This window comes from Nannobrachium achirus (assembly GCF_963921795.1).
Source record: "Nannobrachium achirus genome assembly, chromosome: 24".
Lineage (NCBI taxonomy): Eukaryota > Metazoa > Chordata > Actinopteri > Myctophiformes > Myctophidae > Nannobrachium > Nannobrachium achirus.
Window position 1 is genome coordinate 40166733 of NC_137831.1, and position 27835 is coordinate 40194567.

A 27835-nucleotide genomic window follows, 5' to 3' on the forward strand; every position below is an offset into this window, starting at 1 on the left:
GCTCAGTTAGTCTGTTCTTGAGAGACTACTATGTCAGTGGTTCTCAAACCTTTTCATGTGAAGGACCCCCAAAATTATATTTATTTGGCCACGGACCCCCATCTCAAAATATCTAGTTCCAGGGACCACCCAGAAGCAAAATTTGAGTTACAAACGTTCGCTTTGAAAATACACAGATTCAAAGATTTGCACACATTTGCACGACTTTTTCCAAAAATAGCAGATCTACAAGCTCGCAGCGCGGCACTCGGTGCCGCGCTGCGAGCTTGTATATCTGTTATTTGTCACTGGTTAAAGCAGTCAATAGTTTTAGGCCTAAATGTGTTAAAGTCAATTTACCGTTTGATTTGCAAAATCCTGGAATTTAATTGGGAAACTGGATCGTATTCGGACGTGCAGCTGTGAGATTTGCATTTGCACGCTGTTTTCTGCAAACGCTACAACGTGCTGAACTTGTACTTGAATACCTCAGTCTAAACGCAAGATGCCTGATAATTGTTTGCTGCTGGTCGGAAGTGAATTCACTTAAGAAATGCAAAAAAAAAGCTGACAGAGCCGAAGCCAAACGAATGAAATTAAAACTTCCACTTCCTCTCGGTGACACATGTCGAACGCTTCACCGGGCTGACTGACGTGCTCGCGTTTACAGCGACTGCACCCACCTGTTAGAATGAAAGCGGTGGATTCCGGTGGTCCTTGTCATCACATGCGCATGACGATAATAACCGTGTTAAACGGAAACATTATCACTCTGGGATAGCGCTCTGTAATCAGCACTTGGCACAAATGTAATAAACGACTATTTTGGATTGGCCTTGGACAGGGGTCTTTGTTGTGCCGTTTGGATAGATTGCCATTAACAACCCATTTAGGCCTAGAATTACTGAAAGCAGATCTACAAGCTCACAGCGCAGCACCGAGTGCCGCGCTGCGAGCTTGCAGATCTGCTAAAAAGAATTTAAGTCGTGAAAATGTGTGCAAATCTTTGAATATATGTATTTTTAAAGCGAACGTTTGTAACTCAAATTTTGCTTCTGGGTGGTCCCTGGAACTAGATATTTTCATATGGGGGTCCGTGGCCAAATAAATAACAGTTTGGGGGTGCTTCACATGAAAAGGTTTGAGAACCACTAACATAGTAGTCTCTCAAGAACAGACTAACTGAGCTCCAGTTAAGCGAAAAGGACCTTTTCTTTGACGATGGCTGGCCAGATTGCTGACATAGAAACATAGGTTTTTAAAAAAATCTTAGAAGGATTCAAAAGACACTTATAGAATCGGGTAAAAATTCAAATTTCCAGGATTTTTCAAAATAGCAGATCTACAAGTTCGCAGCGCGTCACTCGGTGCCGCGCTGTGAGCTTGTATATCTGCTATTTTTCAATAGTTAAAGCATAAAACAATTCGTTCTATCCGTTCTAAATGGGTTAAGTACTTTGCTTCTTGCTCTCTAAATTGTTTTCCTTGACTTGGTTGATTGGGGTGATTGTCAGAAAACCTTCCGGTCCTGTTTCCAGTCAGACACAATTAGAACATATGTTGCACAGGAACCTCCAGTTGCTATGGAGCAGGGGTGTCGCACCAAATTCTGGGCCCTGGGTACAAGGATTCACTGTAGGGCCCCTGTGCTTTAACTAAAAAATAGCATACAAAAAATAGCATACAAGCTCACATCGCGGCACCGAGTGCCGCGCTGCGAGCTTGTAGATCTGCTATTTTTGAAAAATCTTGAAAATCTTTGAATATTTCAAATCCTTTAAAAAAAAAAAAAACTATGTATCTATGTCAGTGGTGCTCAAACCTTTTCCATGTGAAGGACCCCCAAAATGATATGTATTTGGCCACGGACCCACACCTCAAAATATTTAGTTCCAGGGACCCCCCCAGACGCTAAATTTGAGTTACAAATGTTCACTTAAAAAATACATAAATTCAAAGATTTGCACACATTTTCACGGATCTACAAGCTCCCAGCGCGGCACTCGGTGCCGCGCTGTGAGCTTGTATATCTGCTATTTTTCAATAGCTAAAGCATAAAATAACTAAGGCCCCTCCACCTTGGGCCCAATGGGCCCTAGTAACTCAGTCCCACTATCCCCCCCCTTGTGACGCCCCTGTACGGAGCTCCATCCACATTGACTGCTCACATCTGCTGTGCATTTTGAGAGGCTTTTGTGGAAAAATCGCGGCTATACAGTCGGCGGAAAGAGAAAGCGAAGGAAGCCCCCTGCAAGATCGTGCATGCACGCCGCATGGCTCAACGAGCTCCATGCACGCTATTCCGTCTGTTGACGCAGGTGGTAGACATAAAAAAAGAAAGAAAGAAGAAAACCATCCCTGTGGGATCCGGCACCTACAGTAGCCTAAAGCAGGGGTTCCCAAACTTTTTTGTCTCAGGGCACCCCATAAATATTTTTTTAATCCGAGGCACCCTTACATTATAATTTTCACTCCCAGCACCTTATATTTATAGCATATCGTCGTTGTCGGGTGGAAACCTGGTATGTCCAAAACCATTCGTTTTGTATTTATCATCTATAACATGTACTAAACTAGTGAAAACAGCAGATCTGCTGTTGTAGATCTGCTGTTTTCACTAGTTTTGTGCGACAGTCTTGTATGATGAAGCTTTACCAAAAGACGTACACATTTGAAACTTGGAAATATGAGGTTTCTGCCTGACAGTGACAATATTTTAGTGATTAAGTAAAGAGGAAAACGTTGAGATAATAGCCATTTTGGTTAGAACTATAGTTTAAAATTATACTAAATATTTTTTAAGTGTCCAAATCAATTCCAAATATTATCAAGTTATCTCGCGGCACCCCTGGACTGCCGTCGTGGCACCCCAGGGTGCCCCGTCACCCACTTTGAAAACGCCTGGCCTAAAGTACGTGCCGCCGAGCGCCTCTCAGCATTGATTTGACCGGGCAGTCTTTGCGAGCTGCAACCTTGTCTTGGTCTTGCATGCAAGCATCCAACGGCATGAAGTGTTGAAGCTTTCATCCCAGTGGCGTCAGTTCAGAAAAAGCTAAGGTATGGCATAGGGATGGGACGATAAGCGATATTATCGTTTATCGTGATAAAAACGATAATCGTATCGTGGAGATTTAATGTATCGTGATATCGTCCTCCGTCATGCACTGCAGGGATCAATTCACCTTTTATTTGCCGAGCTGCATATCCGGTACCACTTAAACCCTCTATAATTGGTAAAAGGTACTTATAATATACGTACTTGATACCGTCTTTTTTTCACTCTCTAACAAATGTCTTTGCCAAGAAATAGCCGATCTACAAGCTCAATGTAGATCTGCTATTTTTTGGGCAAATGTTCCGCCCCGGGATAATGGTGATTTTGATTATCGCGATAATATCGTAAATCGCCATTTCTTTTCTCACAATAATCGTGATATGACGTTTTCATATCGTCCCATCCCTAGTATGGCAACATGACATGCGTCTTGCACGTGCACGACAACAGTCATGTTGCCATACCTTAGCAACAGGCCTGATACATTTATTTCAAGAAGTACATTTTATTTTTCGTTGTTCAAGTGCAGCTAAACGTGGCATGTTAGTAAACGTGCCACAATTAACAATAATGCATTGCACCTGTGCAGATGACCCGCGGAACCTGGGAATATACCATTCTGTCAAGATGGGGAGAATACAAGTGTGGAGAATATAATTATAATACCTTGTTAAAGTGACCATTTCGTAAAATTTTGGATTTGTAGTTATTTTACTGTAATTTAACAACACAATAACCAGCACAGATAGACAAAGAGACATTCATGGATTTATATTTAAAAGTAACTTTTATTTCCCCCCCAGGGGTATGGCAGCTGCATACCCCTGCCATACCCAATTGACGCCCCTGGTCTTGGTCTTGCATGCAAGCATCCAATGGCACCCGGTCCGGCATTGAAGCTTTCATCCCTCTCTCTCTCTCTCTCTCTCTCTCTCTCTCTCTCTCTCTCTCTCTCTCGTATACACGGCATCTGAAAGTCATATAAGCACGTCTGTCCCGACTCACAGCGCGTCTTTTATCTCTGGAATGCCTTTCTGTTTCGGGACGTTTGACCGCGGTGCCCCAGTGGGGGATGAACAGACTGTGTAAAGTCACTACAGACAGTGGCCTCACACACGCACGCACGCACACACACGTGCGCGCGCACACACACACACACACACACACACACACACACACGCACACACCAGGCACGTGCACACATAGACATGAAAGGGGACTTGAGCCCCTGCCCTTTTAGCTGCCTGAAAAAAGTGCCCTCTCCAGACCATGAATGCAGTTTTCACTATGGTGAAAGAAATGCAAAAGCCCTCTTTCCATGCCATACCTGAAGGCAGCATTCAAGAGAATTGCCTTGTTCAAACTCTCCTGAACTTGAATGCATCATCTTATGTTGAAAGAATTGCCCTCTCTGTGTAGAAATCCATGCCGTTACACCACATCTCCAGTATTGCCTTTTTTACGCTTAGTTTAGTGTGGTATCAAGTACTGAAAATAGCCGACCTCCAAGCTCACTGCGACGCGTTGTGAGCTTGGAGGTCTGCTATTTTCAATATTTTCACCAAAAGGCCCTTATAGAAATTTCAGCCCCTGCCTCTCTAACATTCTCTGCATGTCCCTGGCACACACACACACGCACGCACGCACGCACGCACGCACGCACGCACGCACGCACACACGCACACAACCTCCGTCATCATCCCTGCGGACAAATATACTGGATGCTCTGAAAGTCTATCAGACTGACCGGTCCATGTGGTTTGTGTTTAGTCTCAGTGGAATTTTTCCTCATTCCGTCTGTTCTATAGAGAGAATGCGGGCCGCCTTTCATGTTGAGGACTTCAAGTGTATGGGCTGAAAAGCAGGGGCCTTGGCAAGATGGAAGCTTTTTGCTGCAACTGGGAACTTCAGGTTCAGGGTGTGCATGTCTAACCCTGCAAGGCCCAGTGATGCTTTTTGGCAAAAAATAAATAAATATATATATATAAAAGAAATTACAATTAGTTTTCCTGTTCTTTTTTCACATTAACATCACCATTAAATCCTATTGTTTAGTATTACAATGCCATTGGCCACGATATTTGCATATATGAATACCCCCCACAGAGGCTGGCATTCACACAACTTCAAGATCTCTGGAGTCCAGAGTCTTAGACGAACAACATCTCACTTTTTCACTGAAGCTTTTCCTCACAAAAACATAAGTAAAAAGCCTGTAATATATTTTTTGGTGATCATTTAGAACATGTACATACTGTGTGTTATTATTGTGAAAAATATCCCCAAAATGTAAATTAGATTTATGATTTATGGCTTTAAAACCTTACAAAAACATTATTCATTTTTAAACATTACATTTTCCTCTGATTAGGAATCCTACAACAACATCTAATTTTTTTTATTTTATTTTTTTGGCAAGTAGAAATGAATTCGGGTATTGCAGGGTTAAGCCTCAGTCACGGAATCAGGTGCAGGAGTATGTGTGCGGTGACTGTATGGATATATGGCCGACGTCTAAACAACGGAAACCTGGCCTAGAGCGAGAGAGTTTTAATTGGATGTTTAAACAGCGGGATTGTTATGGGGGCCCTCGTTTGTGATTGTTGGGATGATTAGGGCGCGCAGTTACCTCACCAAAGGATACTGTACCTCAGCTTTACAGAGTTGGAGCTGTTAGTTCTCATGGCTATAGTTCTCATGTGTTCGTCTGCCTGTCTGTCAATCAGAATCAGCTTTATTGTCACATCACAGGTTTACAGACGTAAAGAAGCAGGGACGTGCAGAGAATGTTAGAGAGGCAGAGGCTGACATTTCTAAAAGGGCCTTTTTGTGAAAATATTGAAAATAGCCGACCTCCAAGCTCCGTTGTGAGCTTGGAGGTCGGCTATTTTCGGTGCTTTATACCACACTGAACCAAGCATAATCAAGTCAATACTGGAGATGTGGCTTAACGCCATGGATTTATATACACAGAGAGGGCAATTTTCTTTTTTCAACATAATATGCTGCGTTCAATTTCAGGAGAGTTTGGAGAATGCACTTCTTTTGAATGCTGCCTTCAGATATGGCATGGGAAGAGGGCATTTGCATTTCTTTCACCATAGTGAAAACTGCATTCATGGTTTAGGGAGGGCACTTTTTACAGATGGGTAAAAGGGCAGGGGCTCAAGCCCCCTTTGATCTTTATGTGTGCACGTGTGCATGTGTGCATAGTCTCTCTATATCACTGTGTGTGTGTGTATGTGTGTGTGTGTACGCTCGCGCGAGCGCGCGCATGTGTGTGCATTCGTAGATAAACAAGTCGGCTTGTTATGCTGGCAATACACATTGCATGTAATGGATGCATTATACCTAATTAAAACAAATGTAAATAGGGACAGTAAGTTCCTGAATTTTAAAGATGATGACCCCTCCTCGGGGACAAGGCCAGAAACTTACAAAAGAAAAAGCAAAATGTATTTTCATACATACTGTAATGAATGCCTGCCATGCCTTAATGTATTCTGTTGCATTTCGTTTTATCCAGCAATACAAAACCGAAAAAAGACTTAGTTGACAGACCCTTTGAACCTCCACCACCACCAACTGTGCGTTCCTCATCCCAGTTCCACTTGAGTAACAGACTATATGCGAACCGTCTGTGACATATGACACGCACATTGTATAAATGTTTTCTCCGCATGAGAAAATGTGAGCTCCTTCTCCGCTGCTATTAACCTAACATCATATTTGAACCCGTTGGCCGAGGTAATGTGCCATAATGCTTAGCTCCTTTCGGGAACCGCTCCCTCCGCTATGCAGCTCCGAGATGAGGTTCCTCACTGTCGTCATCCAGAATCGTCCGACTGGGTGGAAGATCTGCCGTTCGCGAACATTTCTTACCTTTTGTGAACATTCTATCCAAAAAGTGAAGGTCCTATGCTGGCCTCTCATCGTTTTACTTCTCAAGCGTGGGAGAAAATCGAAGCAACGTGTTGAAATGAAGAGTTTATATCGCTCATTTTGTCAGCCGGTCCCATGTTTTTTAGACATTCCGGAAGTTATGGCTGCATAGGAAACATTACTACCTCCCCTGGTCATGTGGTATATATGTCACGTTATTTTTTGAGTTTCAGTGAAATTGAGAACAGGAGCGCTCGCCGTGCGGCGCGGGGGGGAACAAGCGGTTGCTTTGATCCACAACAACGACAACGTAGCGTCGGCAGGAATGATAGCGCCTCACCCCACGGAGGTTAGGGTTAGGGTTAGGGTTAGGCATAGTTTTACAGAGGTTAAGGTTAGGGTTAGTGTTAGAGTTAGGCATAGTAAGCTAATGGCTAAACACAGCCGAGCTGGGCTAGTAGATAAACAACGAAAGAGTTGCCGCAGACGAGTGACGTCAGTGACTGCACAAGTGAATGGCTGTTGTCGCCATCTCATGGTGACTAGGCAGAATTACACAGGTGCGCTGATAAGAGACTATCAAGGTGAATTGATCCAGGGGGTGGTAGGGGTGTGTGGTGAACGACAAAACGAGCGCTCTTACCCCAATCTCACTGAGTTACCCAAACTGACTGTAACATATAACGAATAAGAGTGTGGAAAACACAGAACCAGCTGACAAAATGAGCGATATAAACGAACTATTTCAACACGTTGCTTCGATTTTCTCCCTCGCTTGAGAAGTAAAACGATGAGAGGCCAGCATAGGACCTTCACTTTTTGGATAGAATGTTCACAAAAGGTAAGAAGTGTTCGTGAACGGCAGATCTTCTACCCAGTCGAACGATTCTGGTTGACGACAGCGAGGAACCTCATCTCGGAGCTGCATAGCGGAGGGAGGGATTCCGAAAGGAGCTACATAATGCTAAAAGAGAACAGAGTCCGCACACTGGAGCCAGCTCCAACTGTATTTTTTATTTAGATTACCACCAAGGTGACGTTTCCAGCCTGGTAGATCTTCCTCAGTCTGAAGAAGAGGTTCGAAACGTCACCTTGTTGGTAATCTAAACATGTAAATACCATTTTAGCTGGATCCAGTGTGTGCAGAGCTGTAGACACTGTAGACCAGGGTTCCCCAATTAGTTTTCCCCAAAGGCCGAATTATGTCTAGGGTACCAAGCCGAGGGCCACAACATTGCGGGGGGCGACGGCGGCGCGTTCCCGCTACTCCAGCGACAGTTCAGATAAACTAGTGTTGTTGCTGCTCTTATACCACCATTATTATAATTATTTTGAGAAGTGTACTCCTTAAAGTTGAAACAAAATACCGGTAAGTTAAGAACCAATTAACCAGTCTGCTTGAAAAGTATGCATCTGTATAACAGCAGCTAGTTGACACTTGACAGTGCGATACTAATCTTATCTCTAACCCTAAACTTAACCCCTATGGGAGTGTCGCCACTCCGACAATTAGAACTCAATTTCGGCTTCATGTCGGAATGGAGAGCGACTCCCTGACAGTGCAGAGACCTGTAACTTTCACTACTCCACTGACTGGGGTTGGTGGAGCCCCCCCCCCCCCCCCGCGGGCCGCAAATGGGGAACCCTGCTGTACACACTCTGTCCAGCATCTGGCCTTTTAACTTTATACATGTTTACTGTGTTTATTTAGGTGCCACAATGCTCTGACACACCTAAATGACGCCTACATTTCAAGGCTAAAATGTTTAGCCTCGTCATGTCATGAGTGCAGCATTTTGACTAGCCTCTGACCTCATCTTTGTTAGGTATTTTGTTGTGGTTTATATCATCTTTTTATCAATTCATATTGATGACCAACTGACCACCTGACCCTAAGGCACAGTGACTGTGTCCTGCCATAATGCCATGTGCAGCATTTACAAGGCCAGGCTTCTGTCTGGTAGAAATGCCTTATCTACTGCCATGGAGCCTGTACCAAAAACAATGAGAATTAATTGTTTTGGTTTATAAGGCTCAGCCTGGTGTCATGCAGACACCAGCAAAGGACATCTCTTCAGGAACCTATGAACTCTTTGCTACTGTATATGGACTCTTTGTCTTGTCATTTCTGTGTGGACAAGAAACATATCCTATGAACTGTTGAAACGTCATCCACTGACTGACCAAATGACCATACTTATACTCATGTCAAAACATCATTTGTCAGAGAGAGCACGAACCATTGAACCATTATTTATGTACTGTACCTGTCTTGAATTCTCTCTCTCCAGTAAACATTCCATTCTCACTCTGAATCACTCTCCTGTCTTATCTCTTTGTGATGGATTAATGTGTCTCATAGGGGAATAAGAAGGTGTTGTTGTTTACAAATAATATATTTATCAATCTTCATTTACTAATTTTTGTTTTTTCATTTCCACAGACTCTACTGGCTGATGAGGGGGTAAGTCCATTGTACAGTAGTACATTTCTTGATTTATGATGTATCTGACTCGCTCCCCATCTTTCGTCACTCCTTTTCACCTCTTCAGACTCCACCTCACCCCCCAGAACTCCTTCTTTTTTGTGTCTGTAGATTACTTGTTGCTTATCTAGATCAGGGGTTCCCAAACTTTTTTGTTTCAGGGCACCCCATAAATATTTATTTTTTTAAATCCGAGGCACCCCTACATTATACTTTTCACTCCCAGCACCTTATATTTATAGCATATCGTCATTGTCGGGTGGAAACCTTGTATGTCCAAAACCGTTCGTTTTGTATTTATCATCTATAAAATGTACTAAACTAGTGAAAACAGCAGATCTACAAGCAGTGCTTGTAGATCGGCTGTTTTCACTAGTTTTGTGCGACAGGCTTGTATGATGAAGCAGGGCTTTGCTTTACCAAAAGACGTACACATTTGAAACTTGGAGATACGAGGTTTCTGCCCGACAGTGACGATATTTTTGTGATTATGTTGCGAGGAAAACTTTGAGATAATAGCCATTTTGGTTAGAACTGACTGAAAATAACTTTGTACTTCAAGTTTAAAATGATACTAAATAAATTCCAAATGTTATCAAATTATCTCGCGGCACCACTGGACTGCCATCGCGGCACCCCAGGGTGCCCCGTCACCCACTTTGAAAACCCCTGATCTAGATAGATGCTAGTAATGTTAAAGCTATACTGTGTAAGATTCTCAACTAGTGGTCAGTAGCCATATAGCAAACCGCGGTCGCGTTCGCGTCTTTCGCCCGTTTTTCGTACCTTCACACCCCCGCGTCTGCCTCCACAACGCCGAGAGCTATCTTTAGAGGGGTCCCTGGTTCCTGTGCGTTCAGGCATTCCGGAGAAACGGACTACTTCACCCTGCCTGGTAGGCGAGATTAGCTTTTGAGTAAAGAGACACACGGGCGACTACAAATATGGCGACCCCACTTCAAGATGCGCTGCATTGGCCGGTAGTGTACCATGTGTGCATGATCGGCGATGTGATTGGGCAACGTATACACAACGTATACAGATGATGCAGATTACGTCATCATGGCGCGAAAACCGGTCCACGGCCAGGATCATAGAAAACATATAAAGAGAAGGCTTCAGAAGCTGAAAATAACGGAGTGGGTGTTCTAAAACTTTAGCGATTTAACAGTTAGGACAATTTTAAGATTTGTTTTATAAAAAAAGTTACATAGTAAAACTTTAAGCCTGACTTATTGTATACCTCATCTCACAACGAAAACAGCAGAGCTGTTATATAGAAGGTACTGTGGTGCTGCATACAAGGTACTGTGGCAGGCAACTACTGATGAATGCTGATGTTGAATTTAATATGCCAAGCATGTACGTACGTTGTACATACGCTGATCCTATTCAATAGGATAACAAATAGCAAATAGCAAAAGAATAGTTTTCTACCAATAGGACTGATAAATAAATTAATTAAGTTAAATAAATATGGATATGGATAAATCCATAACCAAAGTAAGACAGAGACGAGCCAAATGACTATCAATAAATTGCTGTATTTGAAGAGAGTCAGACAAGGAAGACAATACGGTGAGCTTACCATCCTAGTGGCAGCCTGCTAATTCTCTCTCTTCCCAGATGGAAGTTAACATGCAATATATAAAGAGTACAGTATATGACAGTTAGATCGTGGGACTCATTGATTCGTTCCCATATCAAAACAACAAGACAGAGACACGTAGTGTTGGTAACTTTCCACTAGTGACATGCAGTATAACCAAAACATGATTTTGTAGGCCTGTAATCCACTAGCCTGAACTTACAGTACAACCAAAATATGGTCTCCTATACTGTAAGTTCAGTTCATAATATAACTTATATTGTCATATGAGCCTCATACACAAATCATACAATTATGTATCATAATTCATATCTATCAAGGACCTATTGATATAAAACTATTCTTTTGCTGTGTTTTGCTCTCTTTCTTGTACCTTTCCTCCTTTTTTCTTTACTTTTATTATTATTACTGATTCATGCTGCTACATTGTCTGAAGGAAAAATAAGTTTTACTCGTATGTGCCTGTGCTGTGCACAAAATGTAACAATAACCTTGGACCTTGACCTACAAGCTCACAACGCGTTGCGGATGCGATGCTGTGAGCTTGTACAGTAGGTCTGTATATTTTCACGCAACAATGTTGTCGTGCAACAGATCATAAATTAGGCTTTATTGAGAATAGAGGATATGCGCGTGACATCATCATCATACCCGGAAGTTATGCGGGAACGCCTGCTGAGTGGCAAAAAAAACTACTTTCTGGCCTTGACAGCCCATAATTCCAAACAGAAAAGTGCTATCCGGTAACGGTTGCATTAAACAACGTTAAACAACGTTAAAGGGGAAGACCACCCATTTTCAATATTGAACTATGTCATTAATATAACTTAGAGGAGTTGTGTGGAAATAGAAAAAAACGTTCCCCCCCTTCTGTGTTGCCTAGAACTGGAGGATTGATTTTGGGGTTTGTATTGTAAAGTACAACGGTGTGATGTCATCAAGTTGTACTTTACAATACAAACCCCCAAATCAATCCTCCAGTTCTAGGCAACACAGCCTTTAAGGTATATTAATGACACAGTTCAATATTGAAAATGGGTGGTCTTCCCCTTTAAACTCACTTTGCCACTCACTTTGCCACTCGATTTCCCAGTCTATTTGCCATTCACTTTATGCATGCGCATACCCTCTATAGATGCGTGTAAATATTGTTTTCTTGTTCACATGTGCTATGTAGTGTTTGTTATTCTCTTTATTTGCCTGCCACAGATCCGAGTTACTCTCATGACTTAAACAGATGCTGTGTTTGATGTCTACTTGCTCTGCTAGTTACTTTGTTCCACTTACTTGTTTTCTTAGCACTCTATTTACACACAGTGTGCTGCTGTTGGTTGATTAGGGTTCGTGCCATTCCCTCTGATCTTGCACTTGCACGATCTTGTCTGCTAAACGTCTCAAATGTAGTAATTGTAAATCTCCACTTGTGTCTCTGAGTGGCCCGTCTGAGTCTGTGCTTTGTTCCCTTGTCTCTCTAGTGTCCCCTCGCTCTGAGTGCGTGTGCGTGTGACAAAGGCGAGAGGGGTCCCGCCGGTCCCGCCGTAAGTATTACCTCACCCCAAAGTCCCACCGCAGTCCATTTCTACTGTCAGGAAGATCACATCCCCTCTTGGAAAACCACACATAATTCCTGATGCCCCTTAATAGACGCTAGATAGCCTAGATCGGCTGCTTTGAAGAAGTGCGTGGTACAGTGCAGCTGACAAAGACACCTTGATGAAATCAGTGTAGATAATTACAGGCTTTTGAGGAGGGGGGCGTCCGGGGGGCTTCGCAAATTGCGCGGTTTGTGAAAAAGCAAATTTCCCTGGAGCAGTGAGAGTAGCGTGAATGCCTCGCATTCCTCTAACAGAGTTTACTGTGAGCAGGCCTTAACACATAATGCACTCAGGAAATCAGGAGAAGCCTATACGACCAGGGGCGTGCTGGCCATTGGGAAAAGCGGGACAACTCCCGAAGGGCCGGTTCATTCCCGGCCGGTCCAGGCCGGCCATTGGGAAAAAATTAAAAATAAAATGTCGGCCTTTGTTCCATTTTGGGGGCTGGGCAGCCAACAAAGTAAATCGTCGGGCAGAAACCTTGCATCTCCAAGTTTGAAATGTGTACGTTTTTTTCGCAAAGCAAAGCCCTGCTTCATCATATAAGGCTGTCGCACAAAAGTAGTGAAAACAGCAGATCTACAAGCACACAACGCCTCGCACCGCGAGGCGTTGTGTGCTTGTAGATCGGCTGTTTTCACTAGTTTAAATCATTTTTAAAATGATAAATACAAAACAAACGGTTTTGGACATACAAGGTTTCCACCCGACAACGACGAAATATAACTCATGTACAGTAATTGGCCCACTGGCTTGTCACTTTGTCATGATCTGAAATGGCAAATCTTTGAGTAGCAGCAGCGCTACAGAGAGATCTCTCTCTCTATAGCGCGCAATGAGGGCCTCTCCAACTCTTTGTCCCGGGCTGAATCAGGGGCCCAGCACGTCCCTGCCTACGACCCTCTTGAAAACATTAAGTTATACGCCACAAAACACGCAAAACGTGTTTTGTGGCGCTTTATGGCGCTAAATGCGATAAAAATGTTCAATCTTCGCAGAGCCCCCGCTGTGATGGGAACTTATTTTGTACCGAGAAGGTCACAAAGCAGAACGCGACTGTGTGGTATTGCTTTGATGTACTCGCACAGGATGAGGTGGGGTAATTAACGCCATAAAGCTACGGCTAATGGGCTAAACAGAGACTGATGGTTACATCATGGGCAGCAGCTGCACAATGGTGGGAGCACTGCATGTGCCCCGAGATACATCTGTTAATATAGCATCGAAATGAATCAAAACCACTTTAAACTGTGCTGTACATTGGCTATTTGAAAAAAGACAATCTACAGGCTCACAATGCGTTGCGGGGCAACGTATTGTATGCTTGTAGATCAGCTATTTAAAAAAAAATATCTAAACATTTCAACAACACAAATCTTATGTGTGGGTCCCTGGAAAAAAATATTTTCAGATGGGGCCACATTATTTTGGGGGTCCTTGACATGAAAAAGTTCCACTGTTGTACAGTTCTGGTAGAGAGAGAGAGATACTGCAAAGAGCTACACACAAACGCACGCATGCGTGCACGCACGCGCGCGCGCGCGCGCACGCACGCACGCACGCACACACACACACACACACACACACACACACACACACACACACACACACACACACACACACACAAAAGTGTACTGCATGTACTGACTGCACTGTACTGCAAAAGTAAACTGCAAAAGTAAACACAGATCATCAATAGAAACTTATATAACACCAAGCATTGGAGCTGCTTTCAATTCATATACCGCACTGTCTTCTTTATGCTTTTCTTTTACCCTCAACGTTATGTCCTCCAACTCTCACAGGGCAAGAAGGGTCGGCCTGGAGAGGATGGAATCCCAGGTTTAAAAGGAAGCAAGGTACAGTACAGTTTCTCATTTATTTTATTACTTTTATTTGTTTACCTTTATTCAGCCTTTATTTAACCAGGTTAAAAATGAGATTAAGAATCATTTTTGTTCAAGGGAGACTTGGCCAAGACAGGCAGCAGCGTGAATGTAAAACCATATCGTCACTGACGGGCAGAAACCTTGTATCTCCAAGTTTCAAATTTGTATGTTTTTTTTTCGCAAAGTAAAGCCCTGCTTCATCATACAAGGCTGTCGCACAAAGGTAGTGAAAACTGCAGATCTACAAGCACACAACGCCTCGCAGCGCGAGGCGTTGTGTGCTTGTAGATCGGCTGTTTTCACTAGTTTAAATCGTTTTTTAAAATGATAAATGCAAAACGAACAGTTTTGGACTTACAAGGTTTCCACCCGACAACGACGATATAGTTCCAGCAAGACACAAAACACAAGGGAGTACAAAGTCAGTTAAAACAATTACATCCAAGTCAGCCTCCGTTGCTCTCATCCTGGATTTTAAAGCATTTAACTGAGCTAATTCTGTTATAGAGTGTGCAGAACACTCTTCTCCCAATCTTTGAAACCCAGGAAAAAGTCCTGGGAACGTAAAGTGTTCTGTACTTTCCTGCAAGAAATAAATCCATATTAGTAGGATGGACACAGTCCCAGTCAGAATAGCCTTTTACATGAAGGTGTATAAGCCTACGAGTGGCCAGAGCAGGCCATCCAACAGTTTACATTTTAGGCATTTAGCAGACACTTTTAATCCAAAGCGACTAAGCAGATACAACATCACAATAATAAACAAGATAATATGTCAGTACATCAACAGCAATATACCAAATGCAAATGAATATCTATCTAGAAAAAACAATATAATCAGTAAAGATAAAAAGGTTCTAAAAAACCTAAAAACAAATGCTAACTAGCTTCATGTATGGTCATTGAGTGGTTCAGTAGTGCTATGGGTTTAGGTGGAGTCTGAAAAGGTGAGTCATCAGTCCACGGCGAAAGCTAGCGAGTGAGTCCGTTGTTCTAAGTGCGACAGGGAGTTTATTCCACAACTTTGGGGCCAGGAGGGCAAACTGTCTCGGACGAGTGGATTTTTGCCCTGGGGTTTTTAACGAGGGTTCTGTCATTCCCTGTGTTGGCTGATCTAAGTGAACGGGTGGGGGTGTAGGGGTTGATCAGGTTTTGGAGGTATGGAGGAGCCATACCTTTGGCTGCTTTGAAGCAACACTAGGTCACCAGCGGTATTGCAGGTCATGATACGGACATAGTAACATAGATACTAGATAGACAGGAACTGACAAAGTCACTCTTAGGAGTGGTTGACCACCGCTCAAAAAGGCTTAAATCAACAAAATGAACAAACTAACCACTTTCACCCTGGCGACCCTATTTTGGGCCAATAGCGAATTCATATTCGGCGTACCACAATTGTAGTTTGTGTTAGTAAAGTTGTGCGGTCGCACGGTAAGCACAACTTTTGTGTTTTCTATCACATGTTTTGACTAGCCAGGGTCAAACTAAACTCACCCAAAATGTTGTCACCTGTTCCTAACAGGGTGAAGGCGGGCTCAGTGGATTACCTGGTCGAGAAGGGGCGGAGGTGAGTAAAGTCGTCATGCTATTCACCTGGCACGGTAGCGGTGCAGGAACTGGTTTTGGTGAGCTAACATGACGCTGTTATATCATAGCGACATACTGACATTTGGAACACTGGGGAAGGAAATGTTACTCAGCTGCTGGACGTTCTGATTGGTCAGTACAAGCCCTACCGAACAATCAGCTTTCAGGTGCTCTATGAGTGCACCCCCGCATCTGACCAATGAAATTATTACAGCTTTGAAAAGCTCTAGTTTGCCAGGTATGTTTGCACATAGCCTACTGTATGAGGAATTTGTCAGTATTATGTACACAGAAGGTAGCCTAATAGTATATATGTCACAGTTTTTTTGAGTTTCAGTGAAATAGAATAGAATAGGAGCGCTTTAATGTGTGGCGTGGGGCGGAACAAGCGGTCACTTTGATCCACAACAACGACAACGTAGCGTCGGCAGGAATGATAGCGCCTCACCCCACGGAGGTTAGGGTTAGGGTTAGGGTTAGGGTTAGGCATAGTTTTACAGAGGTTAAGGTTAGGGTTAGGGTTAGAGTTAGGCATAGTAAGCTAATGGCTAAACACAGCTGAGCTAGGCTAGTGGATAAACAACGAAAGAGGTGTCGCAAACGAGTGACGTCAGCGACTACACAAGTGAATGGCTGTTGTCGCCATCTCATGGTGAATACGCAGAATTACACAGGTGCGCTGATAAGAGACTATCAAGGTGAATTGATCCAGGTGGTGTTAGGGGTGTGTGGTGAACGACAAAACAAGCACTCTTACCCCGATCTCACTGAGTTACCCAAACTGACTGTAACATATACATTCCGCAATTGCACTTGCTTAACTCTTTTGCCGCCATCTATACATGTTTTAGGTTGTTTACAGTCTGCTCACGGCCATCAAAGTAGCTTACCTTTGCGAATTTATAGAAAAATAGCCCACGGAGCAGTGAAAAAATCCACAACAGTATGGGGGCCGCCATTACGGAGCGAGAGGCTGCTCCTCCCCCTCTATTTGCATCAGTTTTCAGACATAGAAATAGAGAAAGTAGATCCAGGCTGAGAAAACCACCAAAGAAGTGATCCCGCCGCCATTATTGTTTATGTGCGCTCGGGAGCTGCTGCTACTGTATACCCCGCGCCACCCCTCATCTGCTTACAGTGCTCAGACAGGTAAAAGAACGAATGCTCGTTATGGCGCGGCGGACATGTGAAACAAAGAACGAGTGCTTGTTTAGCACTAAAAGAGTTAAATTATGTATATACACACCAAAAAGTGTTTAACTGAGAATGTAAAAATTGACCCTGTGTTATTTGGAAGAGGTGATGTATGGCGTCATCAGCGATTATCTTTCCTGCACGCTTCTCAGTCCCAGAGCACTGAAGGTCCTTGAGACTGCAGGTCCTAGGGATGCAAGGAAGTTCTGGGTCTTTGAATCGACTGTAAACTCATGAGGACCGGCCATCTGTCTAATATCTGTAAACCAGGGACGTGCTGGCCATTGGGAAAAGCGGGACAACTTCATTCCCGGCCGGCCATTCGTTCCATTTTGGGGGCTGGGCGGCCAACAATGTAAATCATCACTGTCAGGCAGAAACCTTGTATCTCCAAGTTTCAAATTTGTAAATTCTTTCGCAAAGCAAAGCCCTGCTTCATCATACAAGGCCGTCGCACAAAAGTAGTGAAAACAGCAGATCTACAAGCACACAACGCCTCGCGGTGCGAGGCGTTGTGTGCTTGTAGATCAGCTGTTTTCACTAGTTTAAATCAATTTTAAAATGATAAATACAAAACAAACGGTTTTGGACCCGACAAGGTTTCCACCCGACAACAACGAAATATAACTCAAGTAATTGGCCCACTGGCTTGTCACTTGTCATGATCTGAAATGGCAAATCTTTGAGTAGCAGCAGCAGCCCTATAGAGAGAGGTCTCTCTCTATAGCGCGCAATGAGGGCCTCTACAACTCTTTTTCCCGGGCTGAAACAGGGGCCCAGCACGTCCCTGCTGTAAACGCTGGACAGCGTCTTGGAGCACTACGGAAGCTGGCCAATAAGCTTGATCCTATAAAGGCAGAGCTAACATCTACAAAACCCATGTTAGGAGTATTATGGCATACTCCTGCCTAACCTGGATGAATGCCTCACAGACCACTCTTAGGCAGATATTATAAAAAGAAAATGCATTAAAAATCATTGGTGTGATTTAGGAATTAGGACTATGCCCTGGAGCAGTATTCCATCAGCAAGCTGAGTCATAGAGTTGCAGCAACAAATGTTCTTTACAAGATGCACACTCCTCAGCGTGAGACTGTAATCCCATAAAGCTTAAGGACATTCAATCATACACAAGTTCAGTTCATACATAATATTCCTGAGAAGCTGCAGATCAGTGATAGGCTTTCGGAATGTCATTCATAAAGCCTGTGCCTGCCCAAGCTTAATAAAAACAAAACAAAAACAAAAGTTGCATGCCACAAACTCTGTGGGCTGATCAAATGATCCACTGCAGTCAACACCTGTCCTAGAGGCAGCAATCAGCGACCCATAATGGTTTAAAGTTCCACTGATTCTATCCACAACTTTCCAACATCGCATCGTGCATTGCGCAGAAGTTGCACGGAGCTTCCGGCGCCGCAGCCGAGTGTGATCTACAAGCTCACAACGGTTGCATCTGCAACGCGACGTGAGCTTGTATGTCTCCTGTTAACCGGAAGTGTGGTGCAAAAGATTCTCCAGTAAATTCCCGCGGAAAGAGGTGGATAGGTTTGATTCCCAAGTTAATGTAAGTTTAACAAAGTTATGTTTAGGCATTAGGGTAAAGATGTTTAAGATTAGTATTGCATTGAAATGGTTGTGTTTAGGTACTAAGATACAGATATTTTAAGGTAGAGTATATGGTTATGTTTAGGTTTAGGCACACGTTGAATGTGGTTAAGGTCATGGTGAATATCTGGTAAGACATTCACCTATCAGACCACCCAACAGCTGAATAACGTTTGCTGCCTTTGTTTAATGAGACAACGCAGGACTGAACAATACGTTCACGATTTGTCGATACATGTCATTCTACTTACATTCAATCATTCTTCCTCCTAAAACAATTAACGGCACTCCCTATTTACACATGAAGCTGGATGAGGAAGACGGTGCCGCAACTAATACGTCTTTCACCATTGTGTCAAGATAACGCGTTAAGTGCTTATAATGAGTTATTTTCTGTAAAGGTAAAAACAAAGCCAGAGGGCCTGTTCTGTTCCTGTTCTGTGTTCATTGTTGTCTCCGCGTTCCTGCCTTAACCAGCCCTTTGTTTTGTACACACAGGGGAAGCCTGGCTACAAAGGAGAGAAGGTAGAGTATGAATCCGTATACATCTCAGCAAATTTCCTCTATGATTTTCTTTTTTAATGCACGGTTCCCACGGCCACAGACCCCCTGGGGAAAAAAAAAATAGGATTGGAAACTGTTTTTAAAAAAATGTTGTTTTAAAGGTATATTCAGTGATTGTATTTCATTCATAATTGGTACATTTTCCATTCATTCTCCTCACTAGAATGTGTGCTGACCATATAAGGACTTCCACCATGGCCCGTGTTACGAGCATAGCTAGATTCAGTTTTCAGAGGTAGCCAGCCAGTCCTCGACCAATCAGGGTAGAGTATGGCCATAGTTATGTTATGATGTTTAGTTAGGATGGTCAAAATAAAGGTTTTGAGAACCACAGTCGCTCTGAATTAAGAACGTCTGCTCAATGCCTAGATTGTAAACTACTGAACTCATAAAATGCCACAGTCTCGTAGTGAATCAGTACATATCCTGAAGCTGGAGACGTAGGCCTACCGATATTCAGTGATTGGGTCTAATGTTCAAAACGAGAACATTATAATGGTGTAGAAAATCTATAAAAAACTAAACATTTCCACACTGTAAGGCCAGTAAGGGACAAGATGACCCCCGGCCACTTTCATTATCACTGAATACACCTGAGTCGGACCATTATCGGTAGTGGAGATTTCAAGTAATGGCATTGGATTCATGGCTGCGACGTGTTGGAACCCTGACAAGTGTTTTGAGCAGACAACATCAAACTGATAACGTTTTGTATCCCTTCCAGGGGGAGAGAGGAGAATGTGGCACGCCTGGAATCAAGGGAGACAGGGTACGTTGATTTATCGTGTCACAACAGTTACACACACCCTTGTCGTTGTTGGTCTCTGTTCCACTTCCAGTACGATTAGCATCGTTTATAATTGTTATAATTATACAGGAATGTTAGTGGAGAAGGAGAACACCACTGCTGCTCTGCTCACCTGCCAGTGCAGTTGTGAAATATAGATGATATCGTAAGGATTAGGGCATTCACGAATAGTGATTTTTAGTGTTCCAATTATTCGACCTCAATGTATTCGAATAGTCGAATATTCGACAGGACTGGCCAAACTGTCAAATATTAAGTAAGCAAGAGGCAAACATTGTGAAAATATTTTATATATTTATTATTTATTATATTTATATAATATATTTTCACAATATTTATCTGTGGAACCGAGTCACATTAAATGTAATACCTACAATTCCAAGTGCTTGTCAGGGTGGGGGTCCCCAGTTCAAATATGTTTATTTTGGGGGTCACGGCCTAAAAAGTTTTGAGAAGCCCCGGTATAGAGCATTAACAAATTCATCCACCAGGGGCATTGACAACTCATTCTTATGACTTCCTATCTAGCCAAGCTTGTTACTTTGAAAAAACGTTAAAGTAACAATAAAAAAATAGAAATAAGCGAATATTCGACTTCGGTGAACAACGTCGAATAGTGACTTTGATATTCGAATATTTGGTGAATGCCCTAGTAAGGATACATCACATGTCTTTGTCAGAGCCAAAAATAATATATATTGTAACGACCCTGCAAGAGATAGGGCCATAACTCGCCATGCCAAGCGAGCTAGCTCTCTTGGCGTTGCGGGTTGCTTGCCTTGTCTGCTGAGTGGGGGGCTGGGGTTCGCTTCCCGGTTTGGGAGCGAACTGCCTCACTCAGTCTGCTAAACGTTATAATATGTATATTATTTAAAGAATTGACTTGCTTTCTGCTAGGGATGCGGTATCTGTACTCGCCCCGATACCAGCCTATTTTGCTGTACTCGTACTCGTCCGATATTGCTCATGGCAGCGCCAGATACCATTTTGTTTCATAAATATGTTGGGAACAACATATCAAAAGTCCTATAAGACACAGTTTTGTGTGTGTTAGTTCAACTAATGAACAGTGTTTTCACCTTCTCTCACTCTAGGCATGACAACATCATTATTTAAAGCATTTTATTTTGGAGCGCCACACACTATTTAAGTACTTGTACAGAAACTTAACTTATAGTATCGGTATTCTGTATCGGCAAGTACTCAAATTAAGTACTCGTACTTGTACTTGGTCAGCAAAAAAGTGGTATCGGGACATCCCTACTTTCTACTCACAAATTTGCACAATAAATAATAAACACATACAGAATTACAAGTCAACTACAGAAATGTATGGAACTAGAAGTTCTATAGGCAATAATATGAATTATGTGCCCTGTGACATGTAAGACCAAAAATCACAATACAATACAATCAGTAATCATTACTGCCACCCCTATTTTGGACAAATCTTCTACAAAAGTCTCACGTTTCTTTGTTTTCCACAAATAGTGAAAATAGACGATCTGCAAGCTCACTAGTCGCAACGTGAATCGTTGTGAGCTTGTAGATTGGATATATTTTCTCTTTGTCTTACGACGAGGCATACACTATAGAGCTCAAGTGGTTATGGGCCCTTGACAACCCAGGGCACTTTTAGACTCATATCCTGACTTGGTTATTTAACGATGTTCAATGCTCCTTGCGTCAACGTAACCCACAAGTATTACATAAGATTTACCCACATCTTAGCATCGTGGGTGAGTTCTGTTTTTACGATGCCAATTAGGCTGGTGTTGACAGAATGAAGGTTTTATTGAGTATCATGCATTTTATTATTCACCACACCGTGTTGAATGCCACCACAATGCTAAGTTTAGTTTACTTGCACAATGATAAAATGTCGAAGGAATGTGATAAAAGCACTCAATAACCGCCTAGATCCACTGCATAAGCTATACATGGGCAACTGGCGGCCCCCACCTTCACTTAATGCGGCCCGCAGGTTGATATCGGAATACTGATATACTGATATTATTGATTTCAGCTGTTCCATTTCCAAATATGCAAACATGACCCACGTTAATTCCTTCAGTCTATATTAGTAGCTTAGTAGTACTAAAATGTTATATATATTGTTCAACGTATTTGTATTTAAGTTTATAAAGTTAACATGAGTATAACTAAATGCATTTGAAATTAAACCAAAATGTTACACAATTAAAAAATAACCAAAAATAATCCTAGATTCCAATTCAAAAGAAGCAAAAATAGCAGATCTACAAGATCAAAACGTGTCGGGCTGCGACACGTTTTGAGCTTGTAGATCGGCTATTTTTGCTTCTTTTGTATGAGATACTAGAATGGCAAAGTAGGTGTAGCACTAAGCAATGTGGCCCTCTGTAGTGAAGGTGTAAATATAGTGTCCCTCTCCATCATCAAAGTTGCCCACCCATGGCCCTAAGCTATAGTGCAGGGGTAGGCAACCTCAGGCACGGGTGCCAACATTGGCACAGGGGAGGGTGATCACTGGCACACTGGCAGAAGTATGAGAGAGAGGATTTTTTTTAATTTTAAAACCAAATATTTTTTTAAAGGTGGTCAGTTAAATGAATACACCTAATTTACAGCAAATTACATCCTGCACATAATTCTGCGTTAATTGAAACTCTGAACTCTGACTGGGGAGGTGCGTCGGGGAGATAGGTGGATTATAGTTATAGTCTAATGATTGTTACAACAATGTCCTGCCAATTGAAATGATGGTGTGTCATTAAAATGTATGTTGACATGGCACACTGACTATCTAGAAAATAAAAACATGGCACTTCATTTCAAAAAGAGTGCTGACCCCTGCTATAGAGCTTAGGGATCTATCCCAGGCCCTTCCTTACTTTGTGTCAAAGGGTACAGACACTAACCCCTAATTGCTCCCAGTGATGGTGGTACCTTGCATGCGAGTGGTTGTAACGCACATTGTTGGATGATTGCGCTTTATTATATTCAGAGTTAGACCATGACCAACGATGGGTCAGAAAAACAGAACGTGCACCACAGAAACAATCTCACATGAAAATGAAGAGAAAAATAAACAAAAGTACAACAGAACAACAAAAACATAGAAACGGATGAAAAACACAGTTGACTGTCCTGAATGATAACATGCAAATGATAACATGTGGGATTCATTAAACTGTTATGCTGTCACATATGTTTTATATCGGAGACAAGGCACATATGACTAAAAGGAAATAAAAATAGCCCTTTTATCTTTGAAACCTCTGTTTTGCTAGTCACCAGATTAAATACAACAAGACAAACAATAGTTACATCACATCCTATTGGGTGGACTATGATAAGGTAGGCAGGCTGGGCTAAACTATAAGCTAAGCAACATATAGTGTAGAATAGCATTGCATAACATAATATAGGCAGAAGGCATAGCATATAAGCATAACATATCATATAGGATAACATGACAATAGCATAACATAACAATACCAGAACAATAACAGCATAGTGTACCATAACATACAACACCAACAACATAATATAACATTGAATTTAATGGCTGCACTGCACAGCGCAACGCAACACAACACAACGCAACGCAACACAACGCAACGCAACGCAACGCAACGCAACGCAACCTATACGATAGCATTGAATTGAAGCAATAAGCCACAAGAGGCATGTGGTTACCTGGTATGTTATAACAGCTGAGAGGCGTGGTGAGAGACAAGGCGGAGTCTCCAACCCTCTCAGCCGTTATAAAATACAGGTAACCACATGCCTCGCGTGGCTTATTGCTTTTCTAAAACGGTTACAATATGGCAACATGAAAAATCATAGACATGTACCAATTCAAACTGTTCTATTTCACTAATAATTCACTACAAGGCCTGCAAGAAAGTAGTTCCCAGCTACAAGAAATAGTCCATGGGCCATACGAGATGTCGGTATCGGAAAGGTGGCAAAGGTTATCATGTATTTTTGAAAAGCTTTATATCTGTAGATTATATTTTGGTATGATAACCCTTTCTGAGACACAGCTAAATTGGTGTTATCAGCCGCTAGAGTTGGTGTCCCATTAACTTTAAAAAGAAAGCAAAAAAATAATCTGCTTTAAGTAGCATATGAGGGGTCAAACTAGGGGGTTTTCATGATTCTGAATCCATTGCAAGCATCTGTTTTGCACAAAAAACTTTCCTTGGGCAAAAAAACGGCCCCACAAGACTATGGTTTAGTGATGAAAAGTGATGAGTCATCACTTTTCACACTTTTGTGGGGGCCGTTTTAGCTCAATGAATGTTTTTTATGCAAAACGGATGTTTGCAATGGATTTAGAATCATGAAAAACACCTAGTTTGACCTCTCATATGTTACTTAAAGCAGATTAATGTTTTGCTTTTTTTCCCTGTAATGTAAAGTTAATGGGACACCAACTCTAGCGGCTGATAACACCAATTTAGCTGTGTCTCAGAAAGGATTATCATACCAAAATATAATCTACAGATATAGAGCTTTTTAAAAATGCATGATAACCTTTGCCACCTTTCCGATACCGACATCTCGTATGGCCCATGGACTAAAAGTAGTTCCCAGCTTTTTTGCCAACAACACAGGTGCATTTAATTGGTGGACTGTGGAACGCTGTGGAAAAAAAAATATCGCACCTGAGTTTGATATAAACTGATTCAAGGTGTGGATTACAGTCTCATATACCACAGCAATTAAAGGGAAACCAGCCAATCAGAATCAAGGAATGGAACAAGCCGTTTTAGAAATAATAATTTTAATCTTCTTCCCCAGGGCCCTGAAGGGCCAGTCGGCACCAGAGGAAACCGTGGACTTCAGGTGAGTTCTGTCAGTTTATCTTACGAGGAACGCATCATTCTAATCTTCAAGCATGCAGTATTGTAATTGGTTGTTGTAGTGACAGTAGTGCATACATGGTCAACTGGCGGCCCGGGGGCCACATGCGGCCCCCACCTTCACTTAATGCGGCCCGCAGGTTGATATTGGAGTATTGATATATTATTGATTTCAGCTGTTACAATTCCAAACATGACCTGCTTTAATTCCGTCAGTCTGTATTAGTAGCTTAATGACTAGTATTGACTATATTGACTTTAATGACTAGTATGTAAAATGTATTTTTTATGTCCAATGGATTTGTGTTTAGGTTCATAAAGTTAACATAAGTATATAACTAAATGAGTTTGAAATGAAATCAAAATGTTACATTTCAGGATTCCAATTAAAAAATAACAAAAAAATAATTCAGGATTCCAATTCAAAAGAAGCGAAAATAGCCGATCTACAAGCTCAAAACGCATCGCAGCGCGATGCGTTTTGAGCTTGTAGATCTGCTATTTTTGCTTCTATTGTATGAGATACTAGAATGACAAAGTAGGATGTAGCAATATGCAATGTGGCCCTCTGGAGTGAAGGTGGAAATATAGTGGCCATCACCATCATCAAAGTTGCCCATCCCTGCAGAGTAGTGGACACCTTCTGCTTTCAAATGCATCATGGTCAGCATGTCTCCGATCGTTTATGAACACCCGTACATTTAAAAGTTGTTTTTGTCCCCCCCTCTGATTCAGGGTGTGCCCGGTCCACACGGCGACGCCGGACCCGAGGGACCCATGGGTAAAAAGGTATGTATTTTTTCTCCATCTTTAGACTTTTTCAAATACCTACACACACAGTTCTTTTAAAGCTACAGACCTTGGGCAGTTGGCTGCGAAAAAAGAAAAAAGTTCTAAAGATGAATGAAATCCAATGTTCTGCCTCCGCTGTCACCTCCTTTATGTACAGTACAAGCTATAATTTTCCCAGAGGTCAGAGATTGACCTTTGCCCCTCGCCGGGCTAAAATGCACGGATCAAAGATCAAATCTATGTGCTCAGCTGAAGGATACTGTGTTTTGCAGAGCTACTTAAAGGGGCCTCACCATGCTTTTAAAATATATATATTTGCCAGACCCATGAAATGGGTAGGCCTACATAAGCAAATGTCGGTCTGTCTGTCTGTCCTGGTTTTCTATATAAAGGGTATATATGATGATGACATGATGATGACATGCCTACAAAAGGCATGATGTCATAAATGATGATGACAGACAGGGGGTCTGGCACAACCAGGTTGACCTGGTCTAGTTTATATAAATATTGGTCCATAATACGGTTTTATACAGGTTTTAGCCTAAACAACCACTCAGATATTGATATTTCATGTTCTGTCTGTCTCTAATTCCAAGCCATTTCAGATGCATTGTTGGCAACGGGGCGCTGTCTTTGGGCTAAAATTGGAAACTATGTAGAGTCAATCATAATCTTCTGTGTATCATTCCAATTTTAGCACCACTTTACCTCATGGTTCCACCTCACCTTAGAATATAACTTCCCAAAAAGTACTGCCCCCGGCCCCTTCTCGAGGGGGCCCAATAGGAATGAGCCCCCTGTGACATAGAATGGGGCCCGATTTCAAAAGAGTACCGTTCAGACACGCCCATTCAGAAAATCACTGAAATGAAAGGCAAGGCTTAGAGTTAATGAATTGTTTTTTTTGGGGGGCTGGAAGAGACACTGGGAAGACCAAAAAACAAGCAAAAAAAAGAAAAAATGAAATTCATGGTGGGGCCCCTTTAATAAGTCTTCAGAACATGGGTTCTGGTTCAAATTAAAGTCTCCTTCATAGTTGAAGAGAGGGGCAACCCTGAGGACACAATTTAACAGCCAACAGAGCGGAGAGAGAGTGTTACCTGAGGAGAGGCAGACTCAAAAAAAGAAAAGTATTACTTTCAAAGGCGGTAAGAATGCACAGAATGTCTCCTAATGTTTCATCTGCTGTATAGGGGTGAACTCTTTCAGAGTTTTTAAAGGATACCGTCACAGATGTGGCATCTTGATGGGCGGTCATATTGAATTGATTCTTCGCAGGCTCGCTGTGTACTCTGTACAGTGAATGTCCTGGCGAGAGCATACCGTACATCGTGTGTTCTTCTGCCGCGTTGAATAACCACTTAGCTTTTGTGTCGTTCCGAGTGCCGTCAGTCATCGGCAGCCGGTCGGAAACCCCATGCGAGGTGCGTGGCCTATTATTACCCTGTCAGTGTGTTTGTCCGTCCCTCTCCTGTCACACTCGCAGTTCCAGTGTTACCCCCTCAGTGGCGTCAGTTCAGAAAAAGCTAAGGTATGGCAACATGACTGGTGTCTTGCAGACACCGGTCATGTTGCCATACCTTAGCAACAGGCATGATACATTAAGAAGTACATTACATTTTTCCCCCCGTTTCTGTGGTTTCTTGGGCTGGATATGGCAGCCTGGAACGGTTGTTCAAGTGCAGCTAAACTTGGCACGTTAGTAAACGTGCCACACTTAACAATAATGCATTGCACCTGTGCAGCTGACCTGCGGAACCTGGGAATATACCATTCTGTCAAGATGGGGAGACTACAAGTGTGGGGAATATAATTATAATACCTTGTTAAAGTGACCATTTTTGTAAAATGTTTCATTTGTAGTTATTTTACTGTAATTTAACAACATAACCAGAACAGACAGACAAAGAGACATTCGTGGATTTATAT

The 27835-nt window shown here is 42.4% G+C and overlaps 1 pseudogene across 1 annotated transcript in view; it reads left to right on the forward strand.

The window, feature by feature from the left end:
• The window catches only part of LOC308280287, a 104938-nt pseudogene that overhangs the window by 5260 nt on the left and 71843 nt on the right, over positions 1-27835 (forward strand). Inside the window, exons 3-10 of the transcript in view lie at positions 9360-9380; positions 12486-12548; positions 14411-14464; positions 16020-16064; positions 19385-19411; positions 20175-20219; positions 25050-25094; positions 25847-25900. The product of the transcript in view is annotated as an uncharacterized misc_RNA (transcript). The remainder of the gene's footprint in view (positions 1-9359; positions 9381-12485; positions 12549-14410; positions 14465-16019; positions 16065-19384; positions 19412-20174; positions 20220-25049; positions 25095-25846; positions 25901-27835) is intronic.